This window comes from Tiliqua scincoides, chromosome 1 (genome assembly GCF_035046505.1).
Source record: "Tiliqua scincoides isolate rTilSci1 chromosome 1, rTilSci1.hap2, whole genome shotgun sequence".
Lineage (NCBI taxonomy): Eukaryota > Metazoa > Chordata > Lepidosauria > Squamata > Scincidae > Tiliqua > Tiliqua scincoides.
Genome location: NC_089821.1, coordinates 105,869,752 through 105,886,423, shown reverse-complemented (window position 1 = coordinate 105,886,423; position 16,672 = coordinate 105,869,752). Strand labels below are relative to the sequence as shown.

The window sequence follows — 16,672 nt, the reverse complement described above, 5'->3', positions numbered from 1 at the left end:
TTTCCATTTCCACTATGTCTTTTTTGAGATGCGGCGACGAGAACTGGACACAATATTCCAGGTGTGGCCTTATCATCGATTTGTACAACGACATTATAACATTAGCCATTTTGTTCTCAATACCTTTTCTAATGATCCCAAGCATAGAATTGGCCTTCTTTACTGCCGCCGCACATTGAGTCAACACTTTCATCGACCTGTCCACCACCACCCCAAGATCTCTCTCCTGATCTGTCACAGACAACTCAGAACCCATCAACCTATATGTGAAGTTTTGATTTTTTGCCCCAGTGTGCATGACCTTACACTTACTGACATTGAAGCGCATCTGCCATTTTGCTGTCCATTCTGCCAGTCTGGAGAGATCTTCTGGAGCTCCTCACAATTACTTCTGGTCTTCACCACTTGGAAAAGTTTAGTGTCGTCTGCAAACTTAGCCACCTCACTGCTCAACCCTGTCTCCAGGTCATTTATGAAGAGGTTGAAAAGCACCAGTCCCAGGACAGATCCTTGGGGCACACCGCTTTTCACTTCTCTCCATTGTGAAAATTGCCCATTGACACCCACTCTCTGTTTCCTGGCCTTCAACCAGTTCTCAATCCATGAGAGGACCTGTCCTCTAATTCCCTGACTGTGGAGTTTTTCCAGTAGCCTTTGGTGAGGGACCATGTTGAACGCCTTCTGAAAGTCCAGATATATAATGTCTACGGGTCTCCCCCATCCACATGCCTGTTTACCTTTTCAAAGAATTCTAAAAGGTTTGTGAGGCAAGACTTACCCTTACAGAAGCCATGCTGATTCTCCCTCAGCAAGGCCTGTTCGTCTATGTGTTTTGAGATCAACTTGTTGTTTTGAGATCAATGTGTTTTGAGATCAACCAGAGAAAGGCTGAGAAGTGCATCAGTCCAGCCATGAAAGCAACCCCTTTTTGGTTAAATTGTCAGTACTTATCAGGGAAAACTTGAATGAATAACTACTCACCATTTCTTATATTAGGAGACAGCTTACCTTGCTCCAAAGCTGGTTGACAGCAGGATATACAAAGGCATTCTCAGGATGATTTTATACATCTGCTGGTGGGAGTGGTGCAACATGACACCATAATCTCAGTGTCAGTTGTACAGATATCCTTAATAACTGTCTCTCTTTTTGACAGACTTTAGCAGCTTTACTGACAATGCTCATGGAAGGAACACTATTGCCAATCATTTTCCAGAGATGACTGTAGCTTGATACTCTGGGCCAACAAACAAACAAACAAACAAACAAAAAATTGGTTATTCAACTTGAATTGCTTAATTATCTACTAGAAAATAAATTGTAATGCAGAGAATGTAGATATTACTGGGAGCCCTGGTGTACAATGAATGCCAGAGATTCCGGATGATTAATGGTAACTAGTATTAATCTAGGCATACAGAACAACATTTTGTATGTTGGAATTTGAATTTGTCTGATGTGCAGCAGCCAGCCATTTCTCACATAATTAACCACTTCATGTAGTTCTGTGTCAGAGGTGGTGAAATCTTGTACAAATTGAAGTAATGAATCTGAAATTGGTTTTTAAGCTTGTAGTGTTGTTTTGTAATTGTCAACATCCCCAATAAGTTGAGTTGATTCAGGCTCTGAGACTTTCAGTGGAAGTCTTGAAAATGTGTCTGTTACTACAAGTGTCTGGTCTCTACCATACCTAAGGGTTATATTGCATCAGAATAAGTCTTGATACCTTATTGGTACAAAATTCGAACAATTACAGTTTATCAAAGATACCAAGGTTTTATGATCCATATAAAACTTAAAGGACTGCAGCTCACAGAGGTACTTTGAGAACCTTTTACAAACTGCTGTTAACATTCCTTTTTTATCTGGACATGACCAGACTCTGGATCTGTTAATATTCTGAAATAATAAGATACTGGCTATAGCTCTTCTTCATGTTGCAGTGGCATAACTAGAGGGGATGCAGGGGAAGCAATTGCACCAGGCTGCAGGCTGCCTGGGGACAACAGTCTGGCCACTCTCCTGTGCGATTGTGCCCTCCTGCAATTGTCACTCGTGCATCTTGCAAAAAGTACTGGGAAGAACAGCACACTGCAAGAGAAGCAGTGGCAATCGCAATCTCTGGCTGTTTGCTGCCCTTGCTCTGGAGGCTTGGGAGGCAATTGGGGAACTTGGGGGGCAAGCAGGAGGGGGATGGAGTGGAGGAGACGGAGGATTTTTTTTATTTTTCAATTTTTAAATAAAGTGGGTGATATCACTTCCAGGTGTGATCAGAGGGCATCATTTTAACTTTGTCCTAGGCTCCAGGGTGGCTAGCTACACCACTGATTGGATTAATATTCTTCCTAAATCATAGCTACTAGCATTGGCACATACAACAATTCAGAGTTTGACATTCACATACAAGTATTACTTCTCTATTGGAAGCTGTTTTACACTTGTGAAGGTTTCATCTTGTTTGTGGTCCCAGTACCAGATGGCATTTGACCAGTTCATTCAAGGAATGTAGCACTTCTGCCAATATTGGCAAAGATCTGCACAAATGGTATACTATGCCCAAAAATCTTTTCAGTTCTGTAGTGTATCTTGGTTGGCTAATTCTTGAGTTAAGGACTTACTTCTTAGAAACAGAGTTTACAGTTAGTCTGTGTGATGTCCCAGATGTTAGTTCTTTCTGGTGCAGTAGGCACTTGTTTTCATGCAGCTTTAGACTTGCAACTTTTAAAGTTGCTAAGACTTTAACCTATCTCTCATCGTGTTCTCCTTCAGTAAGGCATGTATGGGCAGCCAGGTGGGCTAGTTATCTTTGTAGGTTTGCTTCCAAGGCTGCATTAAAAAATGTTTCTTTAGAATATACTGCCAATTGCACACCAACATTTCTAAACTATAGCATAGTCTTATATATTCTTACTTTCATTCCAGTAGATCAACTGATTTTCAGTATATCTGAGAGATCCCTTGAATTACTAAAAGCTAGATGACACCGAACTTCTACCACCTCGCCATTCATAGAATTCAATTACTGTGTCAACATGTAGACTTTATATGGTTTTATACCTTTTGTTTGGGTGGCTATATAATTGTCATGATCTCTAAATAATTCTGTGAAGCACACTTGGGGTATTTAGATCTAAGGCCATTGACTTGGTAGAAGCCTTGTTAAAATTTGCGGGCTTCTAAGTAAACAGGATTGGAGCAGATGCAAGGTCTGCTGATTTAAGGGGGACTTACTTTCACGTAGGTGGGATTTCAGCATTAATTGGACTAGGTATTGACTGTGTGTCTGACCAGTTCTTAACAACCCATTGTCACCTAACTGAATAGTGCAGAATGGATGTTTAGGAGCTCTTGCAGAGGCTGTTAACATTAGTTCAGTCACAGTAACATTGTTTGGGAGTGTGTGTGTGTGTGTGTGTGTGTGTTTTCCAGCTGTGATAATTCTGCACATCCTTTTGGTGAACTGCTATATTTCTCTAAATTCGACAGTCCTTGTATTTCAGAGATCTACTGAAGTGCATTAACCAATAGTCTAGTCTTTTGGAAAATAAAAGTCTTCCTGCCGTATTATTGTTATTATTGTTCTAGTCTCTGCTTTTCCCTTTATATTTGTTACACTGCTAATACATTCTTTTCCTATTATTCCCCTTGCCTGATACACATTTCCTTCTTTAGTGTCAAAATAAGGTGATTGTGAATTACGAGTAGCTCCTGAGATGAGCACTCCTGCAATCTACTAACCTTTGCCACAAAAAACACACACTCATGAATGGACAAGCACTTAGGAGTGATTCACTGCGGAACATTATAGAAAATGGGCATACAGGTTAAAAAAATACGAGGCAAGTTCCTCTTTCCTTAGTTTGGTATAGAAGGTACAGTACTCTAATTTTCTTCCTATTATGTGGTTAAGAGAAGAGAAAATGAAAGCTTTTTAAAAGGCCCAAAACCTCTGCTGTTGCAATGGTTCCTAAAAGCAAAAAAAATGAAAACACCAAAAAAGATCAGCAGAAAAGGAAGCATTTTAAGATGTATTGTAGATTACTGTATATCTTTTTCTTTTCATCTGTACCCTTTCCATTAGTCTGCATTTGGTGTATGTCCCAGCTGTTGTGGGGGGAGGGGGGAGACATGGAGGGATATGCCAAGTTTTCCAAAAGACAATATAAAATTAAATTTTATATGACTGCTTGATCCACAATGCAAAAATCCCTCTTCAAATTGATTGAGAATACGAGGATAAGCTTTTCAAGAGATGAGCCAGTTTGTAAAGATTTTCATTTTACAATGTCTTATCTGAATTGTGCTTTGCAATTTTGTTTCAAGTTTTGTGTACTGATAAATATAAAAAAGACTGAGCATCTGAATTAAAATGCAGACGTCATAAAGGGAGGCTCTCCTTTTCTATTTTTTAGTCCATCAAATTAAGTGTTTTAATAGCAGATGTTTCAATATATTTTATCTTCCCTCAATCTTTTAGGCCCCTGTTCCTTCCCCTCCTCCTGTCCCCTTTAAGAGACAATTAGCTGTGAGGGAGAGATGAGCACAGATAAGCGAGAGAAGAAAGACAGCCAGCAGTACTCCCCTTCAAAAAGCATTTTCTGCCTATCTGCAGGAGAACCATCCCAGTTCTCAGCAGTCTGAGCCTGACTTTTACATGTCGCCGCTTTTGATGTGATGTGTATAACATTGCCAGGATAAAATAATGAGAAAGCACACACCAGATAATGCTAGAGATTTAAACCATTACAGCACGTTGTTGCTTAAAGCCTGAGAGGTGCATGTGTAAGGTGTATTTTGCTGGTAAGTTTGTTCAGAACAGTTAGTGTTCTCTTGCTGACAAATTTTTATTCCGTAAATACTTTTAACCATAGGTGCCATCTCCACAGGTCACCATGGCTCTTAACATTCAATTTCCTGTGGAGTCAATCTGTCCGGTCTGTCAGTCTTCGGTAAGATGCTCAGCCTTTATTTTTAACTGAAAAGCAGCTTTGTATTGTTTCCAGAGGGAAAATCACATGGGCTCAAATGCTGGTCTAAAAGTACTCCTGGCAACAGAGATAAAGGTCCTTTTTACACAAGGTATTTTGGATATAGAAGGCAGCACCTCTGCATTTGCAGCCTGTTCATCTGGATAGACCATAATGGCACAGGAGAAATTGCTCTAAAACACTGCTGGGGTTATTTTATTCTGTTCCTCGTTTTAAAATCTCCAAATGTAAACTCTGCATATACAAAGTATGTCTGTGTCTATCTATATACCCAACCTTATGTGTGTTTACTCAGAAATCAGCTTGCAAAGATTAGAATAAAGCAGAGACATCACTAGGTTTTGTGACACTCAGTGCAAAAGCTCACTGTGTCACCCCCATGATGGTTCTCTTCCCATACCAAACCATACAGAAATAAATTACAATATCATACACACAGCCTAAATGCATTACTAGGGTTGGTGTCACCCCCATTAACCTTATTTATTTGTTTGTTTGTATATTTAAATATCTAATAGTACAGGTCACCCAACAAATCAGTAACCAACAAAAAACCAGTGGCCAACACTGGGACACTATCACATCTGTGAGTCATACAACTGCAAAAGAGTTCTAGTATTGTTGCAAGGCAGATAACTCAGAACGACTTGGTACACAGGGATGAAGGTTCACAGGCTTTTATTTGAATTGTATACATTTGGCCACAGAACTCATGTCCAAAGCATGGACCCCGTCTGAACACTGGTCCTTAACCTTTATACCACATGGTGCTTTGTCTGAAAATCTAGACTTCTTATTCGCTGAAAGTTTGACATCATAGATGGGGCTAACTCTTAATAGGCTATAGATAAAATACCATTTACACAGAAGATAGAAAATAGGTGGGCAATAAGTGAGCAAACCATTGATTGGTTCTGATTTACATACAGGTGGGGTTTCACCTTAAAACTTAGCCAAAATTACACAATTTCCAAAAGTTTTCAAAAACCAGTAGGGTTTGCTGTAACATCCTCATTAAAGAGAACACAAAAACACTTAGACACGGGTGTGGAGACCCTATTTTGGCAGAACTTCTGACTCATTTATTGGCATATATTCCCTTCAAGCCCTTCCTAATTAGGATGGCCTTACTTGAGCCACCCATCTTATCTCTTCTGGTTTTAGTAAAACACTGTGGGTTCCTTTGCAAATCTTTGTGAACCAAGTTCATTAAACTTCTTTTAACAGTTTCACTCTTAATTCTATATGACTATTGTGACCAGTTACTTTGAGTACATGGGTGGGATCTATAGTGGTGTATATCCTTGCTAGAAGTGACCTCTTCCCTCTTCTGCCTAGCTGCTAAAGTGTAATCTCTTTGAGCGAAGGCTTCAGCCAGCTTCTTGTGATTTTTCATATATTTTAACATAAAACAAGCCAAACTTTCACTGCATCACATTTTCTTTTTAACAAATCCTTTTCCCATTTACCTTCAAACAAGTTACTCAGACATTACATGCACTAGGCCTCTCTTTCTCTTTCTCTGCACAAACCTGCACCAATCCTTCTAAACATTCATTTCTCCATTTCAGTTGCAATTCAAACAAAGACTGATTCTCAAGGATGCTCTTGTTTATCTAATTAAAAGTATTCTTTTTTTCTAAATTCATCTCCTGCAGGTGTTTGTGGCTAGCTAGCCAGACACCGTACTAGTTTGCCAAGAAACCTTGCCAACTGATAAGGATGTTACTTCTTTTTGTCTGTTTTCTTAAGGCTTTTCTAAAATCAAGCATTTTGGTTCTTTAAGACTTACTTCTAATAACTACCATGTCCCCATATGTCCCCATATATGTTGGTTACACTTTAAGGCAAAGACTATTTTATCTATATGTGTCTTTTCCTTTGAAAGCATAGAAGAATAACATAAGTGAGCATTGGCACCAGGCATAGTAGTGTCCTTGGCAGACATGTGCTTCTGCCAAGATGGAGTTTATCTATCTTTGCCTTAGATATGACTCCCTTTTCCAAATTCCAAAGTGTATCAAAATCCCAGCTTCTGTGAAACTTCTATGAAACTAGAAAAACAGCTTCTAAAAATAATTCTTTCAAGCAGTTTTTACCATTCTCTGTGTTTCCATGCTTTAGCCAGACTTTTAAGCTTTTGAGCTTTTGTTTCTAAAATCAAGCAGCTCTCTACCATTGTGTGTTATGCTATAATATCTCTGGGCTATAAGGTTTTTAAAATAATTCTTTCTACTCTGCTTATACTTTACTTAGCTATCCAGTGACTTTACAGTCTAGGGTCAAAGGTCATCGTGCCTCAGTATTAGCTCTGATGCTTGGAAATGAGATAACTCATACTAACGTTTTAGTGGTTTCATGCTGTGTCATAATAACACCTCATTGTCTCTCAGAACAATCAGTCTCTTTGGTCAGTTTTGAGTTTAAAACATCCACTTTTTGTTACATAAGGCAGCTGTGTTTTCCTTTTCTGGTTATGTGACTAATCTTTGTTAAGTGTATTTTGGGTAGAGGAATTGTGTTCGTTTTGCATTGTTCACTCTGGCACCAGGGGACAGTGGGGATAACATCAATGTTGTACACCCAGGAAGGAGGAAAGGGTTTGTACCGTACTTTGCTACACCGGTGGCTATTGTGAAGCCTGCCGGAGCAAGTAACAGCCCTATCCCAAGCTGCCTGGAGTGCTGGGCTGCCATAGTGTCAAAAACAATTGTTGCAGTATCCTGTGCACCCCAGGCAGCTGCTGCCATCTCCGCAGGAGAAGGGGACTTTCATCCCCTTCCCCCAAGTAAGGGAAATAGCCCCACAATGGGGCTACGTGATTCTGCAGGGGCTCTTGATTTGGTGGGGATTCTGCAGGGGCTCTTCAATTTGAATTGAAGAGTCCCGTGTTGGGTTGCCTGGCCCAACATGGACTCAGGATCCAGTGGAGTTGACCTCTGCCAGTCTCGCCCCCTCCCGCCCTGTTCCCTCCCTCTGCCATGCCTCCTGCCCGCCCTCTGCCTGGCCTTCCCCCCAGGACGGCTCCCCCCGCCCACCTTTTCACTGCCTGGCAGTCTGGGCGACCACCAGAGGCAGAACATGGGGCCAGCGCCAAAGCTGGCCCGGTGCAGGCTTGCACTGGGCCACCTCTGGCGCTGGGCCAGTGGTAAGGGTTTGCAAACGTGCGCGCCGGTGGTAAGCCAGTGCACTGAGTTCAATATCGTGTCCTAAGTTAACCCAGAAGCAAGATGGGGGTGTAGAGGGGGTTGAAAAGGGCCAGTGGGGCTGGGTGAGGCTGACAGGGGTGGGATTTGGCAGATCGGTCTCAAGAGGGGGGCAGGATTAGTGGCACCAGCTCTTGCTGTATCCAAATCTTCCTGGACCTGATCCACCTATGTGGGTGTGCACACGTGTGCAAGTGATATCCTGGTGCAGATCTGAGTTTATGTGTTGCAGCTCTTGGGGCTCAAGGAGATGAATGTAGCTTGTGCCAGGGCCACTGCATCACCATGCAGGGATTCACTTTGGATTGCGTTGCTATAGTCATATTATGAGCATGTGTGTGTGCACACATGAAATGATTACATGTGTCATAATCTGTTAGTCTTTAAAGTGCCACAAGACTCTTTTGTCTCTGCTAAACAAAAACTTCCTTTTAAAACATCCAAATTGTGCATTTCCTAAAAAGGCATTCATGGAATGTTCCAAGGACCTTGCGCTTAGGCCCATGAAATCTTTTAAAGCAAATTTCATACATTTCCATTAAGGAGACAAATTGTGTCTTATAGACAAGGATCAAATGCATCAGAGAGCAAGGATGCCATAGTAATGATAGGAGGTGAGCCACGGAGGGTGGAAGAATTGATGGGACACTTCCAGTTCAAAGAATTCTGTGCTTTTCATTTTTGCTGGAAATAATGTAAATGATGTAACCTTCGCCTCCCAGTTGCAAAGTTATCAGGCAAGGCAGACATCACCAGATGCATCATATGTCTGACGTTGAAATGACTATAAGGTTATTTTCTTCTATTTCTTTCCTCCTGAAAAATCTTTAAGATTTTATTGTAATGTATGATGGGGGGGGGGGGAAGCATGCATAATGTTGCAGATGACAAAGCCTTGGCTACAATCTCTCTATGGGATTATTGCCATTCTGTCTTCATGCTGATTGAAATCCAGGATGTTTATATCAAAGCCATTATGAGACACTGGCAAATACCTTTCTGCCCCACTGGAAATGTAATCTTTCTATTGAACATTTTATCCTGGTGACTTTCATCTGCACTAGGAATGGGCAGTTTTGCATTTGAATCAAGTAAGGTCACTGCTTTGCATAAGATGGTGCGGAATATACTCTGCTTTAGATGAAATTGATCCTTTGCTGGGTTGAATGGAATACATGGCAATAAATATTTGGACGTAATTAGGCTCTCTTTATGTCTTGGTGAATGTCAACCGACAGTGAAGTAGCTTTCTCAGTCCCAAGGTTTAGGAATAAAACCCAGTTAATTCCAGTGTAATGATTCCAGAAACAGTCAGGTTCCTTCTTGATAATAATTTGCCTTAAATTCCCACTTTTGAATATATAAATTATGTTGATAGAATCTGCAATAAAATCAGTGGGTGCTTCCAGACAACAATGAGAAAGCATGTTTTTTAACATTTATTTTTCACTAAAGGCATTTTCAGTTGGGGTGCTCAGTCTGGGATTGTCACGCTTTGTTCACTCGCTCTTTGTGGAGCAGTTGTGGTTTCCCATGGCTTTGTCATCCATATGTTGTCCACTTTTATTTTCTCTGTGCTGAAATTGTCACACATTTGCTAACACAAAAAATCTGAATATTTTTCAAAGAGCAATAAAGCAACACAGTTACTGAGTGTGTGGAATGCTGTTAGTAATGATACTGTTCTGTCATTTTTGAATGTTGCATGCCCTGATGATATGACAGAGACTGGAGGAAGTAAAGAGGTGAGGGTCAGTCTACTGGGTCTCAAATGCATGCGATGTCAGCTGTGTGTCAGCACATATACGTTCATGTGACAGGAACGTATAGCTGCAAGGAAATTCAGTGCCTAACTGGCACCTCAAGGAATCCATCTGGAACACTGCATTAGCACCTTATTCAATGGCATTGCATACTATCCTCAGGAAAAGATATTTCTTCAAAACAGATAGTAGCACTCTCTTGCTCCAACAGCACCTGCCTGTTCCTGCTATGGTCATCATTAAAGAAAAAAATGAAAGTAGTGAGACTGACTAAGGGCCCAGTCATATCCAACTTTCCAGCTCCAGTGTAGCCACAATGATGCCTCCTGGCAAGAGAACACATGTTCCCATATCCTAAGAAGGTCCCAGAGTCTGCCCGTCCACCACAGGATGCAGTGCACACCCCACTGGCACAATTGCACCGGCACTCGAAAATTGGATAGGATTGGGCCCAAAGTCTGCTCCCCTCCACCCCCACACTTTCTTCTGACCACCATGAGGTAGTCTTTGTTGTCTGCTGCAGTAGCCCAGAATCATGTGGCTACGTGCAGTTCAGTCATGATGCCATAATGAATGCTTTGCTGCCAGAACACTAATTCGGCATCAGAGACCAAGCATAAATTTGAGCTCTTAGGGCCCAATCCTATCCAATTTTCCAGTGCTGGTGCAGCTGTGCCAATGGGGCGTGCACTGCATCCTGTGGTGGGGAGGCAATCACAGAGGTCTTCTCAACATAAGGGAACATTTGTCCCCTTACCTCAGGTCTGCATTGCAGCTGCACCGATGCTGGAAAGTTGGATAGAATTTGGCCCCCATTGGCACAGCTGCACCAGAAGTGGAAAATTGGATAGGACTGGGCTCTGAGTCACCTATAAAAGAGCAAATTATAATGTATAATATGTACATTATAAAGTATAAATCTATCTAGAACATCTCCTTTGCTGACATTTATATAGTTAAAGAACATGGATTCCACCAATTTCAGCAGGGTTGGAGAAGTATAGGTTTCTTGGGTATTGTACCTAACAATTCTTAATGCTGTAACAAAATACTTTCAAATATCCAGTCTCTGACCTCCTCAGTATGGTGAGGAGAAGATGTTAAAGGCTGAACTAAAATTTGGTTTACTCAGATAGAAAGCTGCATTAGGAGTTGCTTTTCTAGTCAGAGCAGACTTGTCAAACCACTTTCCCACTTGTCAGTGGTGAAGAAGGGTTTAAAAGCAGTTTAGAAATTGGGATGGGTTGGTACATGAAGGGAAAATCAGGTGCTGTGTTTTATCATGGATCAGGACTCAAGCTTATTTCTGAAGTATCATTCACGATGTTGCTGCCTCTTTGTAACTGAAAAAAATAGTATGCTAAGGATCACAAAATAAGGAAGAATACATTGTGAGAAGAGATATTATGCCCTTCTATACTTCATCATACAACGTATGCAACCCTGTATTCTTCAACAGCCCAATCCTATACATCTTTGCTCAGCAGGACGTTTCACTGAGTTTAGTTACATTTACTTCCAAGTAATTGTGCATAGGATTGCAGCTTTTTGGGGTTAAGAACATTACTTGGGAATCAGTTTAAAAATATTTGTCTGGGAGCAGTTAAACTGTTTTGGAAAGTCACTGTATTAGCTGTTCAGAACAGAGCCTTGGAACAAAATTGTTATTCCAACTGCAGAGCAGCAGGTGAAATCAGCTAATGCATAAGTGCATTCCGCTAAGATTAAATAAAATTTGCAAAGCCTGATGTGCTAACAGCACATGGAAAAGTATCCATCAAACAAAAGATTATACTTCTTTGTGAGGAAGCCTTTCCAGCAAGAAATTGAACACGGGCCTTGGCATCTGAAATCAGTAGGTCTCCCTGTTGAACTAAGGAAAATTGTGGCTTCTGGCAGTGGCAAAACTACTTGACACTTTGGCACACAACACTTGTAACCCCCTGTTACAGTTGTGTGTATGTGTTTTAATCAAATGCCTTTCTGCACGTCACTCTCCACTGAGCTTTTGAACTCATAGGAACCCAGATACAGTGAATAATACAAAAGAGAGGAACAGCCTCCTTTGATTAGGGCTGTGACAAATGTTCATGGTAAAAAATGTTCAAGGGGGAAACACAGCTTCTGGAAAGCGTGAAGCATTCACCACGGGCCCCTTAACTGTGACTTACTTTTTCTTGTTATTCAAATATGTGGTTTTCCCTTCTGTGTGCTTTGGTGCCATTTTTCTTGCTTGGGCTTCTATCCCTGAGTGATCCTAGCCAGTCAGGGATCACGTGGAAAACATGGTGATACCACAGTGCCAAATTGCCAGTCAGAATAGTTGTGATGTCGTTAAGGAAAAACTAAGACACATTGTCCACAACTCAATTCATGCTTACCTCCAATGCAATTGCGTACTGCTGTGGCCACTTCCTCTAGTGGGTGGTGGTGGCTGCACTGGATGGCAGTGGAGGTGCTGGGGGCCAGCTAGATGTAGGTTGTGGGCCAGGAAAGATGGTGGTCAGACATGGGTACAGACCCCCTGGCCATCTTGTGATTTCCCTGAGCCAGCCAGTAACCTCATGTCAGGGTCATTTCTGGCCTTAGGAACACCTTCACAGAATTATGCCCCTCCTCTGCCATCCAGTGCAGCCACCACCAGCCACTAGAGGAAGTGGCTACAGCAGTACTGGATGGCATTGGAGGTACTGTATAGTTCTTGGTGTTGCTGTTATTAATTTCTAAAATATGTTCCAAATATCTGGATATAAAATAAAGCATATTGATTTAGAGGTAAGGTTCATATTCAAATGGAACTTCCACCTAGGAAATTGCCTTAGGTAGGGGGTGGTCCATGTCATACTGGTACCTGAACTCATCTCAATTCTGCCACCTCCTGATTTCATTGCCTACTTCCTATCCCTGAGAGTGCACACATGCTATCACATGTGCAATGTACAGTGACTGACATTGGCTCTCCAAGGTTTCCAAGAGAGGTCTTTTCCAGTCCTACCCAGAGATGCCATGGATAGTACCTGGAACCTTCTATATGTCAAGCGAAGTATATTATCACTGAACTACAGCACCACCCTAAGAGGAACCTATTAGCAGTAACTGAAAATGAAGGAAAAACGAATTCAAAACATGCAAGTTCACATTCTTATAAAGACTATAATATATATGATATAAGCTCAACATAACATAGCAAAACCCAAACCAGCAACTTTAACGGGCCAAAGCTATCAAAACATTCAAAATATATTCTCTCTCTGTCCAAATCCAGGGCCATATCAACCACAGGGCAAGAATGGATAACCCTTGAGCAGACCATCCACCATCACTAGACCGTGACCAAAGGACATTACAGCCATCAACCCCAGCACTCCGGTAAAGCCCTATACTAGGCTGCCATCCTGCAGGTGTGTGTGCATGCTTGCATAGCTTAGTAAACATATTTTTCAACCAGAAGGCAATGTGTAGGGAGGCATTCTCTCTCACACTATGATCAGGCATGATTGAACCACAATCAAGCACTTTGAAGCCCATTGATTTGATGGCAGAAAGTTAACCAAGTTCCATTTTTCTCTATTGAAATCAATGGGACATGAATGTGTTTAATTTTAGATGAATCATACCTCACATTACGAATGTGGCATATAGGAAGGAATGAATCCATCTTTAACGTTTCGTCTGAGCTTATTCAGCCTGATCCATCAACTGTTTATCTGGAAGTAAGCCTCCTTATTTCAATGGGATTTACTTCAAAGTAAGTATACTGAAGATTGCAGACTTTGTTGCATGTTTTCAATGGAAGCCATTGCCAATATTTCACTTTCAATCCAAACTAATTTGTCTAAATGAGCAATCACAGTCTGAACATTTGCTTCTCGTCAAAGGAAGCTGATCTGTCATAATCTAATTACTATGTCAGAAAACTGACAAGCAATTTAACCAACAATGAAAATATACTGTAAATAACACGCATATGGAATACATCCAGGATGTTTTATATGAGATCAGTAATTTCTGCTACGTTAACTACATCTTAACAAATAATATTTGAAAACAGGCAATATTTGTGTCTTGAGGTAGTAGTTTTGATCCTGTAATACCGACAGCCTAATTCTAGTGTGTGTGTGTGTGTGTGTGTGTGTGTGTGTGTGTAGTTGTGATTCTTAGGTTGCAATCCTATCCACACTTATCTGGGAGTAAGCCCCATTGACTATAGCTGGACTTACTTCTGAGCAGATATGCATAGGATTGGGCTCTTAATTAACTAATACAGATGTAGTAATTCCTTGCCTTAGCTTGTAGTAGTCAACACAGCAGCTAAAGTGCATCAAAATTCTTGCCTGCTCTATTGCAAAAATAATTTATTCTGTCTCTATATTTATTTGAATATCTGTTAGGGGAGTAGGCGGTGAAGGTCTATCTGATGCTTTCCAAAACTAATATATCAAACTCACTTGTAACTCTTGCCTTTCATAACATTTTCCACTTTACATGCACTTATTATTATTGTATTGGTCAACTAGATGCTAATTAATGTATTTGGACAATTACTCGTGAAAAAGTATTTGGTGAGCAAGTTGGAAACTGCAGGGGAAAAACTATCAAATGCCATAAGTGGTATTGCATCCTGCCAGCTTGGTGGTTATAGATCTTGCCTATGCTGTGGCATGACTCATGTCATAACACAGGCTGCAGTGAGGATCTGCCAACAACACTCGGAGCTACACATTGCTGGCACTAGAGTGTTGGAGGCACTGGGCCCCCATGGCCCTCCCACCCTCCCTGATGATGCATCTGGTATTACCACTTTCACCAGTGTCACCAGTGGTGAGAGTTCAGCTGTTGGCCAAGCAAGGTGGGCACTCGGACAGGCGTAGGCCCTTGGCCGATGTCCAACCTGGCCAACTTCTGACACCACCCCTGGAGCTAGGGTACATTTGTTAGGGTACACTGTAGTGTGGGCAGCAACAGTGTGAGCATGAACATATTGCAGTGTATGCCATGGCACAGATACCGCTGTAGTTTTTGTTGTTTATTTTTCCAACCTATTATCCTGGGATGACTTGCTTTGTGAATGACTTTTGCTTCTTGACTGTAGGTGTGTGGGGGGAGGCACTTTAAATGGAAAGTAAAACAACTTCCTTCCTAACTAGACATGTAGATTAAAGCTGCAAATCCTTTATCCATGGATATTAATACAGAACTTTGTTCAGGCTGTGTTGACATTTCAATTTAAGTACGCTGCTTTGATAGTGGATTTTAAAATATTATTACTTCTGTGCTAATAATATTTTAAATGATAATGATGTAAATTGTAATTTTGTATCATGCACTGAAAGCTCGCATCAAGTTAATATTTGTGTCAAGTGCATTTAATTCTAAATACATAATTGTGTTAAGTACTGATAATAGTGGCAAGAGGGGGGAAGGAAAGAGAAACACTAGCAGCACATTAGAAGAAAGGAAAACTACAGGGAAAGAAGATCTGGACAAAAGAGTTTGATGAAAAGAGAAGTCAAGCAGAGAGAGAGAGAGAGAGAGCGAGCAAAAACTAGTTTGGAATTTGAGAGAGAGAGAGGGCGAGTGGCAAACCGTATACTATGCAGTGGCTCGCTCAAGAATTCCTTGATTGCTGCTTGTATTTCCTATGCACTAACTAAAGCATCAGGAGGGTGCAGCATCCAGTTGGCAGCAGGCAGAAAAGACAGGTATCATAATAATCAGGAATATTTAGAACTAGCACTGCTGAAACAGTTTACAGACTCCAGAACACATACAAGTAAGTAACAACACAATACTATGCACATCTGCTCAAAAGATAGCCTCATTAAATTCAATGGGAGTTACTCCCAGGCTAGTGTGTATACCACAGTTAAAGAAAGTACTATGGTCACCTCTGTGGTCAAGGCACCCTGTTGCGGCTGACAACAGGGTTGCCCACCTCCTTTTTCATTGCCCGCTTCATAGTGTGGCTAGGAGGAAATGCTTAGTTTCAAGGTGCTGGTTTTGACCTTTAAAGCCCTATACTGCTCTGGGCCAGGATATCTTAGAGACCGCCTACTCCCGTACAATCCGGCTCGCCCTCTCAGGTCATCAGAGAAGGCCTTTTTACAAGTGCCACCACCCAAGGAGGTCCGGGGGGCGGCTGCAAGAAATAGGGCCTTCTCTGTAGTGGCACCAACATTATGGAACTCCCTTCCCCTTGACTTGAGAATGGCTCCCTCTCTTGAGAGTTTCCGGCGAGGCCTGAAGACACTGCTGTTTACACAAGCCTTCTGATTCTTTGGCCTTTTTAACATTTTTTACACATTTTGTAGTTTTTACAGGTCTGATTCCTCTGTAACTTGCTCTTTTGTACTCTTTTTATTCTGTCTTTTAATCTGACTACTGTTTTTTAAGGTCGCTGTTAATGTGTTTTTAATGTTTTTATCTGCTATTTGTTTTAATTTATGTTTTTAAATGTGTTTTTTATATGTTATTAGCCGCCCTGGGTCCCTTTAGGGAGAAGGGCGGGATATAAATAAAGTTTATTATTATTATTATTATTAGTTCTTCAATCTTATCTTAACTCCTCTTTTGAGGTCTCTGTTATATTGCAATTTCTGTTAGCCTCCACTGACCCTAACATCATTTTCCAGATAGCTACATTTATTTCACAAATAGTGGCGTCCAACTTGAAGCGTGTCCCTACTTCTTGAAGTCCCTGGTTTATAACTGTCAA

At 41.2% G+C, this 16,672-nt stretch overlaps 1 long non-coding RNA gene across 1 annotated transcript in view; it reads left to right on the top strand.

Annotated features, from left to right (window-relative positions):
• LOC136636893 (uncharacterized) overlaps window positions 1-16,672 on the top strand; it is a 57,688-nt gene that overhangs the window by 2,975 nt on the left and 38,041 nt on the right. The window contains exon 2 of the long non-coding RNA XR_010793565.1: window positions 13,223-13,358. This is a non-coding gene — a long non-coding RNA (uncharacterized lncRNA). The remainder of the gene's footprint in view (window positions 1-13,222; window positions 13,359-16,672) is intronic.